Raw genomic sequence first — 25,917 nt, forward strand, 5'->3', positions numbered from 1 at the left:
CTTGATATGCACAGTCTCTCACTTTTCCTTCTTGGCTCGCTCCAATAACCAGTCCAGGGGTATGTGGTTGTTTTTGTGTTTTATTATAAATTAGGGATGGGAGAAGGGAATAGTGGGATACTCCGAATTAATTATGCACGATGTTGGAGGACTTCTAGCTTTAGGTACAGCCAGGCTGTTGATTCACCCTGCCACTGAGGTGAATCTAATTTTGAGTCTCTTCCTTAAGACTACTTGATGAACTATATGTTATTTTCAGGACACTCTCCTCAGTATCCTCTCTCTTGACTGCTGACTATCCACTGACTATCCTACTCCTGGGGTGGCCCCCCTCAGGTCAGGCCCCTTGACACGAGCCCCTGTACTCATGATACTGTTTTTCCAGGGTCTCCAGTGTCTCCCCTCCAGTAAGCTCTCCTGGACCTCTGGGTTCAGCTCCATTCCTATGGCCCTCAGGACGACCTCCTGCAACCACGTGCCACTGCTACAGAGGAGGAGGCAGCCACTCCCTTCCCTCCAGAACTCTGCTCTCAAGCCAAAAACCCCACAGCACATGTGCTTCTGACTTTTATACAGTATCCCAGAATGCACTGAGGCAGCCTGCAATTGCCAATCACCAGGACTGTATCAAAGCCTATGAATTAATTTGTCAGGTTTTCTCCCACTGTCAAACATGCCTCCCTATTGGACCAGTATGAAACACTCCCTAGACACAATTAATCGCATACTGAGCACAATGAGCAGACCTCACTAACAGAACGTGCTCTCTGGTAAGCAAAGAGCTATATAGATTTGCCTGCAGCCCCTCTAGTAAGTAGACCGAGCCAAAAACTATACTCTCTCACTAGCACCTACCTAGGAGGGTGCTACAATATCTATACAAAAATGTTTTGCCTTTTGTTTTGCCTATCATGAACTGACCACACAACTTAAAGTAACTAAACCCATAACAGTAAAATCAGTCTTTTTTTGCAGTACAGCATGCTTGTTCTATTCACTGTGGAACCTAAGGGGTTAATCCTCCACATTGTGTAAAAAGGCTGTTTGATCCTGTCTTCTCTGATCCTCCCCTTCTTCCACAGTCCCCAAACTATCTCCTGATAGTACAGAGCCTTATGGGTGCTCTGCACATGCTCAGTTTGGTGTGTATTGCTAGAGATTTTCTTGGGAGGGTGCATGTGATCGGCACAGAGCCAATCAGCACTGTCTAGACAGAAGTTCCGGGGTCCTGCAGCCTCATAGGACAGTCAGAGGAGAATGAAAACCAATCCTACAAGCTTTAACCTGACACTGATTGAAGTCACAAAACTGCTATATACAGCTGATGAGAAAAGATATTTAGCAGTTTATATTTACTAAAATAATTGCGTTTCCATGTTCTGTGTACTGGGGGGAGACCAAATATAGTGACTGCAGGCTCCTGGGTATAGTAACATTTTAAAATACAGCCATATTCCAGCACCTGGGAGCCACAGATGTTACGTACAGCTGCTTGTACATATGCCCCTGGCTGTGGACTGTTTGCCTCCAGGAGCATATATCTATACGCTTCTGCATGTTTACACTAGGCCTGGCGTATAACTGCGTACAGCCGTATACTGTAATCATTTGTACAGGTGGCTGAACACAAAACCTGTGGCTCTCAGAACCTGAAATAAGATCATATTTTTCATGGTATGGCTGTGAACAAAACCCTGGTCTAGTTACTTTTTTCCTAAGTTTTTATTTATTTATTTTTTGCACACACCTCTTCTTTCACACTTTTGGCCCCTTTCACAAGGGCTTTCCGATCAGGTCTGCCTCTCAGTTTTTCGGGCGGACCTGATCTGATGCTCCATGCAACCCTATGGAGCATCGGATGTCAGCGGTGACATGTCCGCTGACACCTGCTGCTCTCAGAACCAAACCTGTCCGTGAAATTCAGATGGATGAAAACCCATATTTTCCATCCGTCTGGAGGATCGGATCGGATAGGATCGGATGAAAATGGACAGGCGGATCGTTTTCATCTGATCTCCCATAGAGGAGAGCAGGGATCTGACAGCTCAGTCTCTGCAAAGTAAGCGGAGACGGAGCTGTCATCCGCCTGCTAAGCGGAAATCGGCGGATTGATCGACGGGGGGTGGAGTAAAACGGAGTCTGCCGGGCGGAAAGCCTGTGTAAAGGACCCTTTCTCCTCTGGTTAGGAGAAAAAGATACAATGTAACTTTTTCTCCATTTAAGAGGAAAAAAAACGGTGACTGATCAGTATGGTAGCCAATCAGAAGCTATCGCAGAGATCAGGCAATCGGGAACCAGGACCTGGAATCTCTAGGTGAGAACCAAGTCACTGTGCTGGGAGCGAGCTGTGCAGTGTGCTCCCAACACAAACACAAATACACACACAGTATATGCAGCCCAACGGAAGAAGACACACTTCCATGAGGCCCCATATATTTGTACAGCTGTTGGGAAGAGGTTAAAGTGGTTCTAAAGGCTCAAGGTTTTCGTTTTTTTACCCTCATGCATTCTATGCATGAATGTAAAAAACCTCTGTGCAGCATCCCCCTAGACCCCCCCCCAATACTTTCCTGAGCCCCATCGCGATCCAAGGATGTGCACGAGAACCCCGTTCTCTTTGGGGACTCTCCCTCATTGGCTGAGACAGTGGCGGGAACCATTGGCTCCTGCTGCTGTCAAATCACAGCCAGTGAGCCAATTTGGAGAGAGGGGGTGTAGCCAAGCTGCGGCTCTGTGTGTGAATAGACACACAGAGCAGAGGCTCAGGAGCAAGCCTGCTTGGGTGCCCCATAGCAAGCTGCTGGCAGGAGAGAGGGACCAGGAGCACCAGTGGGGGGCCAGAGAAGAGGAGGATCAGGGCTGCTCTGTGCAAAACCACTGCACAGAGCAGGCAAATACAACATGTTTGTTATTTTTTTTTTAATTGCCTTTAATATCACTTTATATAAAGCCTTTGTGAAAAAAATATCCAAGTTTGCATTCCCTGCCATCTATTGGAAGCAGGTGAGTGTTTTAGGCATTACTAAATCAGGAGTCTCCAAACTTTTTAAACAAAGGACCAATTTACTGTCCTTCAAGCTTTAGTGGGGCCAAAGTAGGGCCGGTAGGAGTAGAAAATGTCTTGGTATCCATTGGGAGTAAACACATCTATTTTTAGTGTCAGTGGGAGGACTAGTGGCCCATCCTTGGTATTAGTGGAAGGAAAAGTGCCCCATCATTGGTGTCAATGGGAGGCAGAGTGCCCCATTGTTGGTGTCAGTAGGAGGAATAGTGGCCCATCATTGATGTCAGTGGGAGGAACTGTGCTCTTTTGATGGTGTCAAAAGGAGGAATAGTGCCCCATTGTCGGTGTCAGTAGGAGGAATAGTGGCCCGTCATTGATGTCTGTGGGAGGAATGGTGCCCCATTGTTGGTGTCAGCTACAGGAATGGTGCCCCGTTGGTGTCAGCGACAGGAATGGTACCCCATTGCTTGTGTCAGCGACAGAAATGGTACCCCATTGCTGGTGTCAGGGACAGGAATGGGGCCCCATTGTTGGTGTCAGGGGATAGACTAGTCTCCCAAGGGCCAGATAAAGGCAAGCAAAGTGCCGCATCCTGCCCCCGGGCTGCAGTTTGGAGATCGCTGTACTAGATAATGGCATCTTCTCAAGATACCTTCCTTGCCAGTATAATAGTTTTAGTGCCAGGAAATATTATGCCAACCAAGGCATTTTTTTTTTCAAATTTTGAGAACTACTGTACTGTTATGTAAACAGAAATGAATTTAAGCCAAAGGATTAAATATTTTTGTATCGGTGTTGAAACAAGTAATTCAGTGTTAATTAGTGGGTAATTTGTTATGAGAAGTTGCTTCTAGTCTTTCTAATAAATAAAATGAGTCATCGTCTTCAGAACAATTATTTAGACAAGTATGTGGAAAGTAATTCAGTGATTAATATGACCCTGATTATTGGTCATCATTTCACCAAGTCATCGTTGGCCGTCAGATCTCTAAGGAGGCTTGCATGTACTGTACTTGCCTGAGGGTTCTTTGTCTTACTTCATTTTGGGACTCATTGCGAAAGAAGCAATTGTTATTCAAGGGAAATTCTGTATGATATATACATACTGTACGTATTACAACTTCCAGATGAGTGGTAAAATATCCAGATGTAACACCTTACAGATCACATTGTTGAAGCCATATGTGATTTTTACAAAGAATGATATAACTGGAGGGAACAGGACCATGACACAGAAAACACACACTAAAAAAAAAAAAAGTAATACTGTATCTAGTGAACTAGAGAAAGCTGGCTTTCCTGCTATGCATGAGGAAAATGCCAGATTTTTAGAAAAAGCTATTTCTACAGAAGAAATGTTATAATCAATAAAGTAACATTACGTGGTAAAAATCCTGTCCTTACTAAATACCCAAATAGCTCTCCTAATTAATGAGGTCAAGGATGCCAGGTCTTCTTAACCACTTCCAGTCCCGGCCAATTCGGACATTCCTCGCCTACATACTGTATATAAAACATCTTCTTTTGTTTGCTAGAAAACTACTTAAAACGTCCAAACATAATATATTTTTTAAGCAAAGTCCCTAGAGAATAAAATGGTGGGTGCTGCATATTTTTATGTCACACAGTATTTGCGCAGTGGTTTTTTAAATGCAATTTTTTGGGGGAAAAAATACACTTTATTGAATTTTAATGCACAAAAACAAAATATAATACCACATTTTTTGGTGAAACCTAAAAAATTATGTTACACCGAGTAAAAGGATACCAAACATGTCACGCTTTAAAGTTGCTTACCTAAGATTCCCCATAGGCAAATCCTTTACAGGTCATCAGTTTAGGGTTACATAGGAGGTCTGGAGTTAAAATTATTGCTTTCCCTCTGGAATAAATACACTTTAATTAATTTAATGCACAAAAACACAATATATTACCAATTTTTTAGGTAAAAATTAAAAGATCATGTTACGCCGAGTAAATAGATACCAAACACGTGACGCTTTAAAATTGCATACCTAAAAATCCCCTGAGGCGACACTTTAAAAGCCTCTACAGGTTACCAGTTTAGGGTTACATAAGAGGTCTGGAGTAAAAATGATTGCTCTCGTCTGACATTTGTGGCGATACCTCATATGTGTGGTGCAATCGCCATTTACATATGCGTGCAGGACAGGCGCATGCGTTCCATTTCTTTTTGCACAAACATTAGCAGATAGGGTTGCTTTATTTTTTTTATTTTATTTTTTTATTTTATTTCTACACTGTTTCTTTACAATTTTTTAATCACTTTTATTGCTATCACATGAAATGTAAAGATATCTTGTCATAACAACAAGCATTGACAGGTCTTCTTTACTGAGACTAGATTGTGTTAGACCCCAGATGTCTCATCTGCCCTTGAAAGCTTCAGATCAAACTCAGATCGGTTTGATCCGAAGGGTTTCTAAGCTGGCAATGGCCGGTAAACAACAGACAGAAACTGGAAGTGACTAAATCCTCATCTCTTCCAGTTTCTGACGTCATACAGTGAGAGGAACGAAATCTGTTCCTTCCACTGCGTCTCAGGAACAGGATGCTGCCGTACGCATCCTTACCGGGCTCTACCGTGCTAAGGTGGGACCTTCATCCGCCGCCTGTAAAAGGATTCCTGCTGCTCTTTAGCCACTACTTTTGCCGGCTTTGGAATCTCAGGCTGGAAACACTGATACCTCGGTCATCACTGCAGCTGCAGATATCACCCTTCCTATCAAACGATGTACTGTTAGCGAGAAGTGGTTAAAGTTGCCATGAAATAAACTATCTTGCCAAAAGTATTGGGACGCCTGCCTTTACAGGCACAGGAACTTTAATGGCATCCTATTCTCAAGTTCCTCCACCGCAAACTCGCTCATCCATGTCTTTATAGACCTTGCTTTGTCCACTGGTCCAAATCATTTGGAGGAGAGGGGATTATGGTGTGGGGTTGTTTTTCCAGGGGTTGGGCTTTCCCCTTATTTCCAGTGAAGGGAACTCTTAAGTCCTCAGCAAACCAAGACATTTTTGCACAATTTCATACTCCCAACTTAGTGGGAACAGTTTGGGGATGGCCCCTTCCTGTTCCAACATGACTGCGCACCAGTGCACAAAGCAAGGTCCATAAAGACATTAATGAGTGAGTTTGGGATGGAGAAACTTGACTGGCCTACACAAAGTCCTGACCTCAACCTGATAGAACACCTTTTTGATGAATTAGAGCAGAGACTGCGAGCCAGGCCCTCTTGTCCAACATCAGTGCCTGACCTCACAAATGTGCTTCTGGAAGAATGGTTAAACATTCCCATAGACACACTCCTAAACCTTGTGGACAGCCTTCCCAGAAGAAATAAAGCTGAAGCCAAAACTATTAATTAGCGAAAACATGTGCTTTGTTCGCTCTGGTTTGGGGCGCTCCAGTCTGGTCATGTGATCGGCTCCCAGCGCCAGGTTCGGTTTAGAGGAAGGGCAGCAGACAACAGATGCCCAATAGCAAGTTCTATACTTTACCACCCAGGCACTGAAGCTGTTGGCGCTGCTCTCTCCTCTTCACTGAAGCCGGCCGCTGGGGAGATCACGTGACTGGTCCAGAGCACCCTTAGATTAGGTAAGTATACACATCTTTTCTTTACAGGATAGTTTGTATATTGCTTAGAATGGGGTTGGGAGTAGGTTTAAGCTTAGCTAGTATTAGCCCGAACTTCCACTTTAAGTACTACATCATTACATGATGAACAGTTATTTTCATGGAAATAAAGGTGAAACCTTTGCAAAGGACAATACCAAGGGAAAAGCTGGCCTGCATTATTTATTGTGAAAATACATCTTAGTTTGTAATATCCCATTCTGCAGCTATAATGCAAAAGTGAAATAAGTAGAAAATCAACACATTACAGGATATCCTTTAAAGTCTATCCTAAAGGTCAGTTTCATGCCATACATCAGACATTCCTCACACTCGATGCTGCAAATTCATATTTTCACTGTCATGTTATAAAGTTATTTCCTTTGTACGTGTGGATCCTCTCTTTGTTTTAAGTCAACTATCTTCAGAAAGCTCCTAACAACATACAAATATTAGTGATAACTAGAGGCCAGGAAAGCAGTCTGTAAACATGGATACGCACAAGTGTATATCCTTATACTGTATGTGGAATTTGTAGCCAGCATCTTTGTAGATGTATTGACAAAGTACATAATAGTTAATGGGAACCTGTGCTCACCAATATTTAATGTATTTATATAGTGCCAACAGTTTGAAAAATGATTAGGAGGGCCCTGCTCACGAGAGCTTACAATTTAATAAATTATGCACATTAAAGTAGTTACATATTCTAAGCAAGCTTTAAACACACTTTAAAATGAGCCCTCAATCACCATTATAGCTGTAGTAGAGCGGCACAGATGTGCCCAGATGTAGTTCCCTTGACCCCCCCCCCCCCCCACTAGATACAACTGTAGGAGACAGCAAAATGCATACTGGGTTCCCTAGGGGTTAAGGAAGTTTATTATTTTCACTTGCCTATTAGGGCACCCTTTATATAATGGAGGCAGGAGGCTACCCTGCATTCCAGTAGCTCGCTAAGAAGAAAGACCTGTACTATCTGGAGGTGACCAGCTCTATACCCACCATGTAGGCCAGGAGTGTCAAACCCTATTTCATCGAGGGCCACACTAGCATTATGGTTGCCCTCAAAGGGCCAGCTGTAGCTGTAAGACTAGATGTCCAGAGCACCCCACTCCCCCTTACATCAGATGTAAAAAGCCCCCCGCTATCAGAAGTGAAAAGTCCCCCACCATCCCTTACATCACAGTGCACCCTCTTTACCTTGTGCTTCTTCCCAGAAGAAGCTGGGAAGCAGAAAGTGCAGGGTCTGGAGGAGGACCAGGGGAGGGGCTGGGGTTTGCTGAGACCAGGGGAGGCAGAGATGAGGTGGTGCTGCAGCTGAACAGAGAGGTACAGAATCTGTATGAGGAGTTCGGTCCTCCTCTCTGCTGCCGACTGCTGAGACAAGGTAGGGACAGAGATGAGGAGGTAGCTGCAGGAGAGGTGTGAGGGCCACATGAAATAGCATGGAGGGCCAGATTCGGCCCGTGGGCCTTGTGTTTGACACCTGTGATGTAGGCAGTTAGTCTGCTTTCTGTTGTTAGGGGGGGAAGAAGCAGGGTACAACAAGTCAGGATACCATGCTTTAAGGACTTATGTTTTAGGACTATTTTCTTCTCAAAAACAAGATTCAGGGACAGTCCTCTTCAGCAATGAGGTGATGCAGTGCTCTCTCTTTGTGAAACTGCTACTACCTTCATCTGGAAGGCTGAATAACCTGTCTGTAAATAATTTATACTTCAAGTAAAGGCTCGAAGACATCTATGGTGTGGACATTGCATTCTTCTTGATCCTCTACATGATAACCTCTCTTAGAAATGGATCGGTGTATGGTGGGCTACATTGGGATCTGATGCCTGGAACGGTAGGGTACACAAACACTGGTTAAGCCATCCTGGGTGCCTTGTCCTCCAATAGGCAACGTACTGTATGTTGGGAATCCTGCTGGTCCCATGCCAGAGTGTCCAAGTGGGCTGGGTGAATTCAGTCTGGTCGGGCAGTGGAAAGGGTAAAGAGCAGAGGTATTCCTGCACCTCTAAGCCTTAGGACACGAGGAAAGCATGCCAGCTAAGCTCACAGTTCTCCTTCCATAGCATGGCTATACACAATATGGAGGAATTCATCATTAAAGTTCATGGAGGCACTAAAATCACACCTACTTCTACTTCTTACTTTCTGCAGAGATCTGAATATTGATAGCCAGATAGAACTTAAATGTAAATACACAGCAATTATTGCGAGTTGAATGAAACCTAAGTCAGAGTTTCTATTTGGGATCTTTAGGATAAGTTTACCTTTAACCGCTTCCATACAGAGCAGTTTGACACCCTTCCTGCCCAGACCAATTTTCAGCTTTCAGCACTCTCACACTTTGAATGACAATTGCTCAGTCATGCTACACTATAACCAAACAAAATTTTTATCATTTTTTTCACACAAATAGAGCTTTCTTTTGGTGGTATTTGATCACAACTGGGGTTTTTTTTTTTCGTGATATATGCAAAAAAAGAGCAAAAATTTTGAAAAAAAAACACTTTTTTTTAGTTTCAATTATGAAATTTTGCAAAAAATAAATTTTTCTTCATACATTTGGGCCAAAATGTATACTGCTACATGTCTCTGGTAAAATTAACCCAAATTAGTGTATATTATTTAGTCTGTGTGAAAGTTATTGAGTCTAGAAGCTATGGTACCAATTACTGAAAATTGATCACACCAGATGTACTGACTGCCTATCTCCTTTCTTGAGGCCCTGAAATGTCAGGACAGTACAAATACCGACCAAATGACCCCTTTTTGTAAAGTAGACAGTCCAAGGTATTTAGTAAGAGGCATGGTGAGTTTTTTGAAGTTGTAATTTTTTCCCACAATTCTTGGGAAAATGAAGAAAAATTTTTTTTTTCTTTTTTTTCCCACAAAGTTGTCAATTTATAAGCTATTTCTAACACATAGCATGTACACAGCAAAAATTACACCCAAAAATACATTCTGCTACTCCTTCCGAGTATGGCGATACCACATGTGTGAGACTTTTACACAGCCTGGCCACAAAAAGAGACTCCACGTCCAAGAAGCACATTCAGGCGTTCTAGGAGCATAAATACACATAAAACTTTCTTACTACCTATCACACTTTTCAAGGCCCTAGAGCACCAATACAATGGAAAAGTCCACAAAATGACCCCATTTTGGAAAGCAAACACTCCAACGTATATTCTATGAGGCATAATGGGTCGTTTGAACATATCATTTTTTTCCACAGGTTTTTGGAAAATGTGGGAAAAAAATGAAAACTTTTTTTTTTTACACAAAGTTGTCAATTTATAGGATATTCCTAACACATAGCATGTACACAGCAAAAATGACACCCCAAAATACATTCTGACACTCCTCCTGAGTATGGCAATACCACATGTGTGAGACTTTTTCACAGCCTAGCCATATAGAGGGGCCGAACATCCAAGGAGCATCATCATGCATCCTAGCCACTTGCCTAGGCCTATTTTTGACATTTGGTGTTTACAAGCTAAAATCAGTTGTTTTGCTAGAAAACTGCTTAGAACCCCCAAACATTATATATTTTTTTTTAGCAGAGACCCTAGAGAATAAAATGGAGATTATTGCAATATTTTTTATCACACCGTATTTGCGTAGCGGTCTTCCAAACGCAATTTTTTTGGAAAAAATTCACTTTTTTTAATTAAAAAATAAGAAACCAGTAAAGTTAGCCCAATTTTTTTCCATAATGTGAAAGATAATGTTAAGCCGAGTAAATAGATACCCAACATGTCATGTTTCAAAATTGCGCACGCTCACGGAATGGTGACAAACTTTGGTACTTAAAAATCCCCATAGGCGACAATTTAAAAATTTCTACAGGTTGCCATCTTTGAGTTACAGAGGAGGTCTAGGGCTCAAATTATACCCCTTGCTCTAACGATCGCGGCGATACCTCACATGTGTGGTTTGAACACCGTTTACATATGTGGGCGGGGTTTCTGTATGCGTTCGCTTCTGCGCGCGAGCTAACGGGGACAGGGCGCTTTAATTTTTTTTTTTTTTTTTTTTTTACTATTTATTTTATTTATTATTTTTTATTTTTACACCGTTTAAAAAAAAAAAAAAAACTGATCATTTTTATTTCTATTAAAAGAAATGTAAATATTCCTCGTAATAGAAATAGGCACGACAGGACCTCTTTTTTGTGAGATCTGGGGTCAAAAAGTCCTCAGATCTCACAAGTACACTAAAAGATAGAAAAAAAAAAAAAAAATAATAATTATAATATAAAATGAAAAAAAAAAAAAAAAAAAAGGACCTTTAAACCGGTTGCTAGGCAACAACATTTTCCGTAGCTCCGGTCCTCCAAGACCATAGAGTCAAGTGAGGGCAAGCTTGCCCTTACTCGACATCCTGTCTGTGAGGATTCGGGACCGGATCGTTTTCCCCTCTGCCGGCGGGTCCGGTAAGCGGGGAAAAGGACCGGAACGCGTCGGGAGGGGGGGGGGCGCCTCTTCCGCCATCCCGGAAGGGTGATCCCACGGCGAATCCACCGCTGGGACCACCCTTATCGGAAAGCCAACCGTCCACCGTTTAAAAAAATACCAGGGTTATGGCAGCTATCTGCTGCCATAACACCGGTATTTAGGTTTAAACGGACGACGTATATAAACCTTTTTGGACTTGGACATGGTGGCTGTATGAAGGGTGACAGGTACTCGGGTACTTTGTTGGGCAGGTGACAGGTACTCTGGTACTGATGAGCAGGTGGCAGGTACTCGGGTACTCCGATAGGCAGGTGACAGGTACTCGGGTACTCTGATGGGCAGGTGACAGGCAGGTGATAGGTACTGATGAGTAGTACTCACTGACTGATAGGTGATAGGTGATACTGTACTGATGGGTACTGATGATCAGTACTGATACGTGATAGGTACTGATGAGTACTGATGAGTAGTGATGGGTACTGATGAGCAGGCAGCAAGTACTTGGGTACTTCAGGCGTCAGGTACTCTGATGAGCAGGTGGAAGGTACTCGGGTACTCTGATGGGTAGGTGACAGGTACTCAGGTACTCTGATGACGGGTACTCCGTTGACAGGTACTCAAAGTACCTGAGTACCTGTCATCAGAGTACCCGAGTACCTGTCATCAGAGTACCCGAGTACCCGTCATCAGAGTACCCGAGTACCTGTCATCAGAGTACCCGAGTACCCGTCATCAGAGTACCCGAGTACCTGTCATCAGAGTACCCGAGTACCTGTCATCAGAGTACCCGAGTACCTGTCATCAGAGTACCCGAGTACCCGTCATCAGAGTACCCGTCATCAGAGTACCCGAGTACCCGTCAGAGTACCCGAGTACCCGTCATCAGAGTACCCGAGTACCCGTCAGAGTACCCGAGTACCTGTCATCAGAGTACCCGAGTACCTGTCATCAGAGTATCCGTCATCAGAGTACCTGAGTACCTGTCATCAGAGTACCCGAATACCTGTCACCAGCCCATCAGAGTACCCGAGTACCTGTCATCTGAGTACCTGATGACAGGTACTCGGGTACTTTGATGGGCTAGTGACAGGTGCTCTTTATTGGGGGGGGGGGCAATCAGTGTGTTTAGGGTGCACTGTAGTTGGTAACCAGCTGTTACCACAATCTCCTCCTCACACAGGATCAGTGTGTGAGGAGGAGAACACGGTGACAGCTAGTTACCGTGTTCTCTGTTGACATTTGTGACCGGCTGTGATTGGACACAGCCGGTCACGTGGTAAAGAGCCAATTTCATTGGCTCTTTACCTAGATCGGGGATCGACTCTGTCCGAGGGACGAGCCTCGTCCCCGATCGCTGCTCTGCGCGCCCCCGGGGGCGCGCATTGCAGAGAGAACGAGCGGCTCGTGCTGGAGCCGCTCATGTGATCGGCTGTGATTGACACAGCCGATCACGTGGTAAACAGCCAATTTCTATTGGCTGTTTACCTTGATCAGTGATGGGCTATGTCCGAGGGACGAGCCTCATCCCTGATCGCGCCGCTGCGCGCCGCCGGGGGCGCGCAGTAGCAGCTAGAACGGGCCGACGTCATATGACGGCGGCCCGGATCTAGACAACCACTTTGCCGACGTCATTTTACATGACTCGGTATGGAAGTGGTTAAAAAACAAGTTAAAAATGCACATCTTTTTGTAGGTAAAAAAAAAAATTACTTTTTTTTTTAAGGGGGGGGGGGGGGGGCTGTAAAGCATTGCACCCATGATCAGCAGAGGCTATTGGTACTTGTAGTTCTCCCATTCACAGAACATCTTTTTTAAATTGTGACAGAAGGTGTGATGAAGAGATCCCCCGCTCGCTGTCACAGCTGGGACTTAGGAAAGGGGCGGGGTCCCGGGGGCAGCTGCAGCAGTAACATGTTACACTTTGAATATGGGTGAATTTCTCTTTTAAGGATGGTTGACTTCACCAGTACATTCAGCTAGAGAAGTCACTGGCTGACTTTAAATCTTTCTCTGTATAATATTTTAACATTCATCCATTTGTAAGTGCATTTTAGATGTTCATTTCTAAAGCTGCATTGCTTTTTCTGAAAATTATTTATAACATATTTTAGATATGCAGCATTGTAGAAGACCATTAAATATGTAAATTATTGGTACAAAAAAAAAATGGTGACAGGTTTCTACAAGCTTGGCCACGTTAACGTGAGTGAATAACATTCTAGGTCGAAAGATTGGATATGCATTTCAAATTATAGCTCTTGGATGTGTTGTGTTGAGACAGAGTAACTTGTAATCATTTAGTCTGCTTTGCCAGTAACTTGTTATTTTTATATGTAGTGCTAAACTCAAGGTGTGGTCAGGGGTGATTCTCAGGTACACAGCACTGTTGAAAGCCCTATACTCCATGCAGCTTTTTGAGTTGATGTCAACAATTTAAACAGAAGGGGTTAAAATGACTGATGTCTCACTGCTGATTACTCAGCACCGTATTCCACACAGATTCTACATATTAACCAACGCTGTGATATAACATAATTTTAAAGGGGACATGTAGTGCCTTTTGTACATGTTTTCCTTATTTGATGTGGTCAAGATTGAAAATACCTTTTAAAAATATTTTTTTTCTTTATAATCTTTGCATATTCACATTTTCTATCAGCAGGTGGAGTGCTAAGTTGCTTGTTATAGTTCACCTCAGTTGTTGTAAAAATCTATTGCTTACCAAGCTCAATAGCTAAAGCTAAAGTTTACACACACAAGTAAGTGCCCCCACCTCACATGATACCACAATGCCCAGGGCAGCCCCCCTCCTGCCAACCCCTTGTCCTGGCCCAACCTACAATTGTCATTTGACAATTGTAGACAGAAAGAAGACATCCAAAGATGCCTACCCTTCAGGGGGACATTTTTTAACTCCACAGGTTTGCTTTAGAGTGTGGTTAAAAGAATTCTCCCTTTTGAAAAAATGTAGTGTGGTAATGGACAGTTCAGACTTCCAAAACCGAAGTTTTGTGACAGTGTTGTTCCTGAAGAGGTATGGATGACCTGCAGAGTAGAAAAAAGCTGACAACCTAAAAATACAACACCAATTAACATGACTGTAGCTAAGAGGAATCTTTGCTCTTTATCTTTATTGACAATAGCCTTTTATAATCTGAATGATATAGTGCATACTTGTAAAATTTATGAATTCTGTAGGATTGTTTTTTTCGCTTACATTTCCGGAATCACTAAAGACATATGGTACATTGTAAAATTAGTATCTTCTTTATACAGTATATGTGTATATTTATAGCTAACACGGTAAAACTCACAATATCTGACATTATTGTCCAAGGACTTCTTCATTCAGTCCAGGTCAGTATGTATCACATGCTTCCTAAAGAGCAACTCCATATAAGTAATAAATATATTTAATTGCGAGTACTATCTAAAAGACAACAAGAACACTTTATTTTTAGTCTGATTTTTGTGCATTCCATTTGAACTAGATTTACATAGCTTTGCACAGTGTCTCGGGTGGGCCTGCAGTCTTGTACTGCATTATTCTGTGCCATGCAATCCCCAATTTGAAGAACAATTGAGGGGAGTTTTAAGAACCAGGGAACACTGTGCTGAATTACGGCGGGTTCAAAGTCCAGGCCATTTAGAAAATTAGAATGCTAGGAACCAAATGATCGGCTAGCAAGGCAGACAACTGTACAAGATGAAAACCAGGATGACAAAAAAATGCGCCTCTCATGTGCATAAATGTAAAATAATAAAATAGAACTCCAACTTCACAGGAGAAAGGGAAGGGAAATAATAGAAGTAAGCACTGTTCAAAGCCACTAATCAGGTATTATTTTTTTCTTTATATATATATAATCTTTATTTTAGTTTTCAAAAAACAATTGAGGAGAGGTACATAAGAGACAATGCCAATATTGTATGATCAGAAGTTGCATTCATACCAACAACTTCAAGTATACAATCACAATGCTAGTATACAAGAGGGGTGCTATATATGCTCCATTTGGCAAAAAGAGACCTAGAAAACGGAGAACAAAAATATTAAAGAAACATTCATAATCATGTGTACCGGCATTTCGAGGTTCCCTAGCAACAAGGCTATAACTCTTAGGTACCCTCAAATGAATGGTACTATCCTGTGCAGGGACGGTACTAACTTTGCACTGCCACCCACTGCTGCTCACTGCTTGGTTAGGGCAAAAACACGCTAATAAATGCAGGAATAAAGGGGAAATAAAAAAACCTCTCCCCTTGTAAAGTCAGGGGGAAAAAATAAGCCCCTCTCCAAAAGGAGAAGAAGTGGGAAAAAGAAAAGGACGTCAATACAATTGAATATCATGTGATTTTCCAATCACGTCTATGTCTAGGACATGAAGGCCAGGGTACTCTTCCATCAAAAAATTACAAGGAAAGATTCATATACTGTATTCCAATCAAATATTCTAATCTGATCGTCACTGTAATGTGATTGGTTGCTATCAATAACACTGAAACTTTGCTTTGAATTCGAAAAAGGAAAACAACTGATCTAAATGCCCTTGTATCTTGCCTAGTTCTTGACAATTTCTTGATGATTGACCAAATGACTGATTATAGGCACCACTGGGCATGATTGGGAAAATAAAAATTAATTTTACCATATCTAGAATGATTAATGATGGGCTGCAAACACAGATTTTGAAATGTTATGAAGGTATTTGTCGCATTAAAGATTTTCTATGTATTAAACAGAACAGGAGAACATTTGGGAACTAGACCAGTTAGCAATACCACCCACATTTCATGTGAAATGCCACAGTGTGAAAGGTTTACATTTGTTTAAGGTGTTACAAATAACTACCTACGTATTAGGTAAATAGAATTTACAATAGTGTTAGTGTGCTAAATTAAAGAGCCATGCAACATTAAGCTATGTTTTGAGTTTACTGACATGGCTGTATAACTGAACTGGTGGTTTTATGTGCCATTATTTCTTATTGATTAATATTACCATGCACAATTGCATTAGTTGAGCAGAATTATTACCTTGGTATTTCCATGCTTTGCCTCCTACTGTGGGTGGTCTGCTAACAGCTAACAAATCTTGTACAGCAGAAATAAATAGTTCGAGAAAACTTTGCACTGCCAATACCGCTACACTAACAGTACCTTTTTATTAGTTTTATTTTTTTTTAAAAAAATACCTAATTTATTTTATGTTTGAACATATGATTTGCACTATATGGGAAATATTTATACAGTGTTAAATGATTGATTCACTAGTGATTCACTGTTTTTTCTTTTTTGATGAGGATTTATTCTAAACATTCACCGCATTTGCCAGTCAGATTGCTTACACATTGGCCTCTATTCTTATTCTCTAATGGTAGGAGCAGGGCTAACTAATATTACCCCATTTATGATGGATTCCAATGTTCCATTTGGCAACAAAGATCATTCACTACGGTCAACAGGCAAATTATTGATTTTTTAAGGGCGTCACTATGGGGTATTTTTATTGCACTGCTTAGGGCAGATGGGTTGTTAAAGGAAATTTCTGCTTTAGTAAATCTGGTCCAATGTATACATATACATATTGGGATTCTTATGTACTTTGAAGGAGTCAGTCTTTCAGCTCATTCTATGAAGTTGTCTTCATTTAAAGCAGAAAAAAGCAAGGACCTCTTTTTTAGTTTTCCCCCACCCCTTATTGAAACCAAAAAAAAAAAGGTTGATATATACTCACCTTTTCTGCAGCTTAGTTAATGCAGGGGATGATTTTATAATCTTGCCAAAAGGATCCTGGGGAACACTGAGTACTTAAAATATTAAAAGAAGATGCTGCAGCACAGTGCAGAATCTTCTCACGAGATGTGGGCTACCCAGTATTCCTCCGGATTGCGCTAAAAAAGGATGACGTTGTTTCACCTAGGCACCATGGGCAAAAGCTAAGGGAAAGGTGACTATATTATCAAACCCCAATATCCCCCCCGCCAGCTGAGTTGCAGAGTTGCAGGGGTTTCAGCAAAGGAGAGAGAAAGAGTACTAAATAAAAGGCAATAATCATACCTTGCTATTTAGGTCTGCTTTAAATCACTTTTCTCTATGTTCTCTATCTACCAAAGCTTTAAAAAAGTGTTATACCAAATGTGGCATTGCTGGAACCTTTCCAATACTGCAACATAACAGGGTCAGTAGGGAGCAAATTGGTCTTGGAAATGTTCTTTCTAGTTGCTATGAAATAACATATATTTACTGTATTTCACCGTGGTTTCTTGTACCTCGTCTTGTGGCGGAATACAGTAAAATTCACCCAAGCCTGAAATATTCTATAAAACTATTATGTAACTCTTTGCTGTTATCCATTAAAGTCCATCCTTTTAGTGTTAACAATAAAACTTCCATATATGACAAAAAAACTAAAAATAGAAAAGAGAAGTTATCAAAACCAGCAGCACTAGAACAAATGTCATTTTTATGACATTCGTTTGTGTGGGAGCAATCACTCCCTCTTGATTTAAGTATCTTTTAGGCATTGACAGACCTTAATAGTGAAAACTGTCAACTTTACAAAAATGATGCCTTGTTATTGTTCATACCATTGATACTTAAACCATGGTTCATAACCCAGGTTGCTGGCATGTTAGGCATGAGTTGCTACTGCCACCCTGCCTCCTGTTATTTCTCTTTCTCTGCTGCCACCCATCTGCCCTCTGGTTATTTACATTTCTTTGCTGCCTCCTGCCTTCCAGTTATTTATGTCTCCACCGAATGCTGTAATGAAACAATAAGCAAAGCCACGGTGTCCAGGCAGTTCAGTGGCATGGAGAGCCGTGCCTGTCCGGTATTCTAGCTAACTGCTGAAAGGTGAGCTGTGTAGGGGATCCAGGGGGAGCAGAAGTGATCAAGGGTGGAGGGTGCAAATTAAGTCAGTGGTGAAGGAGGAGTGCAAGAGGTGCAGAAGTGATCAGTGTTGTAGGAGAAGTGCAGGGGGGTAAGTGTAGTTATGTAGCATGAGGCTGTATATTTTGCAATATTTACATTTTTGGTAAACTCATTCAATGAATCCGAGCTCTGCAAGCTAATATAACATGCACTGCATTGATGCATTCACACAATTTCACAGTAACCATGGGATAAAGCAAAAGTTCAGGAATATTCCTTTATCTCATTGTTTTTTAAATGTATGTACACTACAAACTGTATGATGGAAACGGTTCTGATATCGCTGTTTTACTAACCTCACAGCTTATTATTCTAAATAGGAAACCTTCATTTTGTTTGCAAATATTAAAACTATCAGCAAGAATAAGTCCTTACATTTAAAGAGCACCTGTGATTTCAGATCCATCATGGCAGCGCCTGTTAGCGGGCATCCACTCACCTTCTGCCGCCATGTCCCTCACCTTGTTGTGTCACTGCTGCATCACCAGCCAGCCATCGCATTAAAGTGAATGGGACTGTCGGTGAGTCAACAGCGGGTCAGAGGTGAGCCACTGCGGGACAAAGATGACAGTTGCTCTTTAACCACTTAAGCCCCGGAAGATTTTACCCCATTCCTGACCAGGGGGTTTTTTGCGATTTTTTACTGTGTGACTTTAACGGACAATTGCGCGGTCGTTTGACGCTGTACCTAAACGAATTTGACGTCCTTTTTTTCCCACAAACAGAGCTTTCTTTTGGTGGTATTTGATCACCTGTGCGATTTTTTGATCATGCGCTATAAACAAAAAAAGAGCGCCAATTTTGCAAAAATAACAATATTTTTCACATTTTTTTATATGAAATTCCCCAAAAAAATATGTAAAAATCAAAATTTTTTAACATTTTCGGCCAATTTGTTTTATGCTACATATGTTTGGTAAAAAAAAAAAAAATCACAAAAAGCGTATTTTGATTGGTTTGCGCAAAAGTTATCGCGTTTACTAACAAAGGGAAAGATTTTTGGCATTTTTGGTGTTTTTTTCTTTAACGTATAATGGCGGCGATCTGCGATTTTTTTTGTGGGACTGCGACATTGCGGCAGACAGATCGGACCCTTGACTGACATTTTTGACACTTTTGGGGTTACCAGTGACATTACTGCAGTAATCAGTGCTATACATATGCACTGTTACTGTAAAAATGACACTGGCAGGGAAGGGGTTAACTGTATTGGAGAGGAAGGGGTTAAGTGTGTCCTAGGGGCGTGTTTCTAACTGTGATGGGACATGGCGACTAGTGTAAAAACAGAGATCAACGGTCCTACATAGTAGAACCGTCTGATCTCCATTTTTACACAGGGGAGAATGACAGGCGGCTTGTTTACGTTAGCCGCCTGCCTTTCTCTCTTCCCGGCGAACGATCGCGAGTGACCGGCGGACATCGGGTCCGTCGGTCACACGCACTGACTTGTTAGGGAACGAGCCGGGGGGGGCGCGCGCCTCAGCGGGCACGCGCTCGCCCGCTATTGGCTCACAAGCCGGTGACAGGCTAGTGACGTATATATACGTCACTTTGCCTGGCCGGGGCTGACCGCCGCAGTAAATGTACTTGCGGCGGTCAGCAAGCGGTTAAAAATTATGATTTAAATTGAGTTGATTTAAATCAAGCCTTTTTACTAATGATTTAAATCGTGATTGAAATTGACTTGATTTAATTTAAATCCACCCTGAAAAAAAGGTTTAGAATCACTTTAACTTTTACTGTGAGCCATAAAAGAGAGCCAACCCGAGAACAACGGCAATCAGAAAAATGTAAACACATCTGCTGTAAATCAAAAAATGTTTTGCACTTTGTAATAGAATTATAAAATTGTATTTAATACAATGCAGCTCTGTATCACACTGTGATACAGAGCCTGCCCTTAACAAGAGCAATTGAAGGGAAACCAATTAATAACGTTCATCATATCCTGTCTGTTGTCTATACGGGTTTGTCGTTTCCCGTTCTGTGTTTGTGGAACCTGTACAGTATTTCCTCTCTCCCTAGTAAAAATGGAACACATAATACTACCATGTTACATCTGCGTCATCTCTGTAGATGTAAGTACCGCTAGCACAACGAGAACAGCTAGAAGTAAAATGTTTTTAATATTTTTAAATATGTTAGCTATGGGTTCAACAAACTACTGTAATTCTACAGATATATCACCCATACACACAGATGATCATTGAACACTTTAAGTAGAACTCATTTTTTTTTTCAATTAGGATAAAATGAAATGAGTAAGGGTTAGAACAAGAGTTTATAACCAAGTACGGTATATCCATATCCCTTGAAGATATGGGAACTAATTAATGAGGGTATGGCAGAGAATTTTAATGAAACTAATTTTAAAGCAAATTAATCAAATTGAATGTGTCAACTGACCTACAAGTAAATTCCAGCCATGTATGGCTTGATTAACTCTTCCTCATTGTTTTCCATTGGAGCTTGCAGCTAAACAGCTTGCAATGTATACCTTATTTTTAAGTATTCATGAATAGAATAAAAACTAGATGTCTGTACTACAGCAGGGAGCAAAAGTGCCAAATGCGCAGGCCCCTAAAAAATAGGGGATATTTGTTCTTACATACTGTATAGCCAGCAAAAACATTTAACTTGGTCCGGAAAAGTAATATAAAGTGCATTCGGAAAGTATTCACAGAGCTTCATTTTTTCCACATTTTTGTTATATTGCAGCCTTATTCCAAAATAGATTAAATTCATTATTTGCCTCAAAATTCTTCAAACAATACCCCATAATGACAATGTGAAAGAAATTTTGTTTGAAATCTTTGCAAATTTATTAAAAATTAAAAAACAAAAAAAATTACATGTGCATATATTGTAAAGCGCTGCACTATATAAATCCTGAATAATAATAATAATAATAATAATAATAATAATAATAATAATAATAATTATTCACAGCCTTTGCTCAATACTTTGTTGAAGCTCTTATGCACCAATTGCAGCCTCAAGTCTTTTTGAGTATGATGCCACAAGCTTGGCACACTTATTTTCAGGCAGTTTCTCCCATTCTTCTTTGTAGGACCTCTCAAATTCCATCAGGTTGGATGGGGAATGTCGGTGCACAGTCATTTTCAGATCTCTCCAGAGATTTTCAATCAGCTTCAAGTCTGGGGTCTGGCTGGGCCACTCAAGGACATTCACAGAGTTGACCCGTAGCCACTCCTTTGTTATCTTGGCTGTGTGCTTAGGGTCGTTGTCCTGTCGGAAGATGAACCTTCGCCCCAGTCTGAGGTTAAGAGTGTTCTGAAGCAGGTTTTCATCAAGGAGGTCTCTGTACATTGCTGCATTCATCTTTCCCTCGATCTTGACTAGTCTCCATGTTCCTGCCACTGAAAACCATCCCTCAGCATCATGCTGCCACCACCATGCTTCACTGTAGGGATGATATTACCCAGGTAATGATCAGTGCCTGGTTTCCTCCAGACATCACGCTGGCCATTCAGGCCAAAGAATTCAATCTGTTTCATCAGACCAGAGAATTTTGTTTTTCATGGTCTGAGAGTCCTTCAAGTGATTTATGGCAAACTCCAGGCAGGCTGTCATGTGCCTTTTACTGAGGAGTGGCTTCAGTCTGGCCACTTTACCATACAGACCTAATTGGTGGAGTGCTGCAGAGATGGTTGTTCTTCTGGAAGGTTCTCCTCTCTCCACAGAGAAACACTGGAGCTCTGTCAGAGTGACCATTGGGTTCTTTGTCACCTTCCTGACTTCGACTCTTCTCCCCTGATCACTCTGTTTGGCAGGGCAGCCCGCTCTAGGAAGAGTCCTGGTGGTTTTAAACATCTATCCATTTACGGTTGATGGAGGCCACTGAGCTCATTGGTACCTTCAATGCTGCAGAAATGTTTCTGTGCCCTTCCCCAGATCTGTGCCTCGTTACAATCCTGTCTCGGTGGTCTACAGACTGTTACTTGGACGTCATGGTTTGGTTTATGCTTGGACATGCAATGCTAACTGTAGGACCTTGTATAGACAGGTGTGTGCCTTTCCAAATCATGTCCAATCAACTCCAATCAAGTTGTAGAAACATTTCAAGGATGATCAGTGGAAACAGGTTGCACGTGAGTTTAAGTTTGAATGTCATGGCAAAGGCTGTGAATACTTTTGTACATGTGATTTTTTCATTTTTATTTTTAATTTGCAAAGATTTCAAACAAACCTTTTTCACATTGTCTTTATGGGGTATTGTTTGTAGAATTTTGAGGAAAATAATACATTTAATCCATTTTAGAATAAGACTGTAACATAACAAAATGTGGAAAAAGTGAAGCGCTGTGAATACTTTCCAGATGCACTGTACCTCCAGCCAGTATGCTATATCTGTGTTAAAGAAATTACTTTTCTGATGTAACTGTAAAAAAAATATATGTAAGTCGATGTAGCACCCTCTTAGACAGGTGCTAGGTAAAAGCATTTGTTGCTTCATCTGCTTATCAGGGGAGCTTGTAATTTAGTTAGGCCTGCTCTCTGTGCTCAGTGTGTATTCATCTGGTCTGAGGGAGTGTCCCCACTGCATCCAATAGGACCTGTTGGACAGTAGAGGAAACCCTGCCAATGATGCACAAGCTTTTGTAACCATCCCAGTGGGTTGGCACCTGGAGAGGTGCATGATGGAATTGGAAATAAAAGCGGAGAGCACATGAGGCAGGGTGTCTTTGGGCAGGAAGCCAGGTCCCAGGAGGAGGGTGATGGCTGTCTTTCCTCCTGTCAGGTTGGTCACAGGCAGTCAGCCTAGTGGACCAGGGTAACACAGGGGAATCCACTTTAAGAAGCTCTTACGGGGGCAGTGCTACATCTATATCTAATCTTGGCTGAAAAAATGATGCTTCACTTAGCATTTTCTTTGCCTTACAGAACTATCATCCAAAATCAAGCAATAATACCTTATGGGTAATAAAATGTATTATCTTCAGTTTTATTACATTAGCCATGCATGGCTAAATCACTCACCTGTTTCTACATAAAAATATAATGTAGCACATACAGAGCAACAATCTCTTCTTCATGGGAAAACAATTTATAAAATAAGCAGGTTCTTAACCACTTAAGCCCTAGGCCTATTTTTGACACTTTTTGTTTACAAAGTAAAATCAGTATTTTTTGCTAGAAAATTACTTAGAACCCCCAAACATTATATATATTTTTTTAGCAAAGACTCTGGAGAATAAAATGGCGGTCATTGCAATATTTCTTGTCATGCGGTATTTGCGCAGCGGTCTTTCAAACGCCATTTTTTTGGAAAAATTAAGAAAAATCACATTTCACTGCATTTAAAAAAAAACTAAACAGTAAAGTTAGCCCATTTTTTTGTATATTGTGAAAGATGATGTCACGCCGAGTAAATAGATACCCAACATGTTATGGTTCAAAATTGCGCACACCCGTGGAATGGCGACAAACTACGGTTGATAGAAATCTCCATAGGCGACGCTTTAAAAATTTTTAACGGTTACCAGTTTAGAGTTAAAGTGTAGCTCTTTTTTTTTAATTATTGCTCACGTTCTGGCAATTGCGGCGATACCTCACGTGTGGGGTTTGAACAGTGATTTCATTCATTTTTTCCTATAAATTTATTTTTATTTTAACACAGGTTTTTTAAAAAAAAAAAAAATCTGATCACTTTTATTGCTGTCACAAGCAATGTAAATATCCCTTGTGACAGCAATATGCAGTGACAGGTACTCTTTATGGAGGGATCGAGGGTCTAAAAGACCCTAGACCCCTCCACTACACTTCCATGTATTCAAAACACAGAAAACTGCATTTTTGAATACACTCGCTTTTTGAATCTGCCGCCTTTAGCAGCCGAGTAACCCGGATGTTACGTCATGGACGCCGCCTCCGGGTTACGTCATCGGAGACCGATCGAAGCCGCATCTGGCTTACATCGGGACTCCATCCAGCCGGCGGGGGTGCCGCGGGAGGGGGGGGAGCATCATCCCGGTATAACCACGCAAAATCAGCCGACGTACGGGTACGTCACTTTGTGGTAAGTTGTTAAAATAGAAGTATGGGAATTAAAAAAATAAAAATTTATACTTACCTAGGTGGGTGCATCTGTCCTCCGCTGCCTCTAAAATTGAGATCTGAGCATTTAAAGACTTCTGATCACTCAGTTCATGGTCTTCAGTGAGCAGAAAGCCAGTGACTGTCAGTCACTGGCTCTTTGCTGTGCCCCTCCAGTGCTTACTGGAGCACCGGGCTGCACAGGGTGCAGGAGTGGTTGGCTCAGTCTCACTGCGGCGTGCTGAAAGGCTAAACCAAACCAAACGACATTAAAGTCGGGATCTCTCCAGAGCCTGGACCAGCTGAGTAACGTCAGCCGACAGCGAACTTTAGCCCACTGTTGCCTGAATATAGGTCACAGGAGTACAGAACTAAGTGCACTCCTGTAACCCACATGAGAAGTGGGGCCAAAAGAGCTCTGGCCATACTTCTCCTTCTAAAGCATAACTAAACTGTCTCAATCAGCATTAAAATATTTGTGAACAAATTGCTTTAAAATAGCATTGTAGTACAGCATATAGAATTACATTTCTCAATACATCTTTACCTAAAAAAAAAAAATTACCTTTATTTTATTATTTTACTGTGGTTGGCATGTGACGTCACGGCCCAGATAGCAAGCAATTGTGCTGCAAGTTTGAAAATGACTTTCTAAGCTATTCCTAGACTTGCCAGGCTTTCACAAGTTTGTTGTACAATAGCAGCAAGTCCGCATTGCATGACTCCAGATCAATTTTCTTTGCAAACATTCTGCAAGCCTGCTGCAAGTTCTGCTTCAGTTCTGTTGTGCAATAAGTCATCCCACCACAGGGGTCACTGTGGCTGAATTTTCATGCAGTAGACTTGCAGAGCTCTTGCTGTAGACTCAACAATGCAATTTTGCTCTTGCTAGAGACTTGTCACGCAAATATGCTACAAATTGGAAAAGTGTCAACTAGAACTTGTGTTTTAAGTGCTCTGCAAATGTACACAGGGTTGGCCCTACCATGGGTCTCGCTGGGTCCATTGGACCCAGGCAGAACTTTGAGAGGGGCAGCAAATTGACTTCCAAGATGTTTTCAAGCAGCTTTGTGTGTCATCAGTTTGCAGGGCATTACAGGAGGCATTTCCCCAGCCCATACTGCTGCCAGTAGTGCAAACTGATGAGTATGAGGAGGCGGAGCGTCTCCTCCGGGGAACGTCCCTCACGTGATCGTGGTGTGCACAATGATGTCAGACATTAGCACACTCCATCTCACGCAGGGCAGGCTGGAGCTTTTAGGGCAGTGTGTGCGGCAGACACAGGAGTGACAGGGGTGACAGGAGGACAGACAGGGGCGTTTGGTGGATCGGTCTGGTGCTGAGTTAATGAAGAAGGTAACAGTTTATATAACATTTTCAAGATTTTACATGTAATGGATGTGGGGGCCTTTTGGTGGGCATGATTTGTTTTGCAGGGTTGGGGACAGCATTTCATTCTTGGACCCAGGCAGCACAATGCCTTGGGCCAGCCCTGAGTGTACAACTTACCAGTAACAATGTGCAGCAAGTTAACAGACTTACAAGTCAACATTGCCACAAATTTGTCTCATTCTTCTGAGTCTTCATGAGCATTTGTTTTCTTTCATCTGGGGTATGGGAGGAAGGGCTTTCTCAGCTAAACACATCCTCCTGCCAGCATGCCTGAGCTAAGGTCAGAGGAAATCCAGAAAGTAAATGCTACATCTGGTTTTACGCCAGATGGCTTCTGCTAGAAATGCTAGAAGAGCGTTTTTCAAAGTGATTTATCAACAAAATAAAGCATTGAGATATGGATAGATGGGTTTTCTTTGAAT

The 25,917-nt window shown here is 41.8% G+C and overlaps 1 protein-coding gene across 2 annotated transcripts in view; it reads left to right on the forward strand.

Annotated features, from left to right (window-relative positions):
- The window catches only part of PDE7B (phosphodiesterase 7B), a 466,602-nt gene that overhangs the window by 355,699 nt on the left and 84,986 nt on the right, over nt 1–25,917 (forward strand). The gene's annotated exons all lie outside the window — the stretch shown is intronic.

This window comes from Pelophylax lessonae, assembly GCF_965119305.1.
Source record: "Pelophylax lessonae genome assembly, chromosome: 3".
Lineage (NCBI taxonomy): Eukaryota > Metazoa > Chordata > Amphibia > Anura > Ranidae > Pelophylax > Pelophylax lessonae.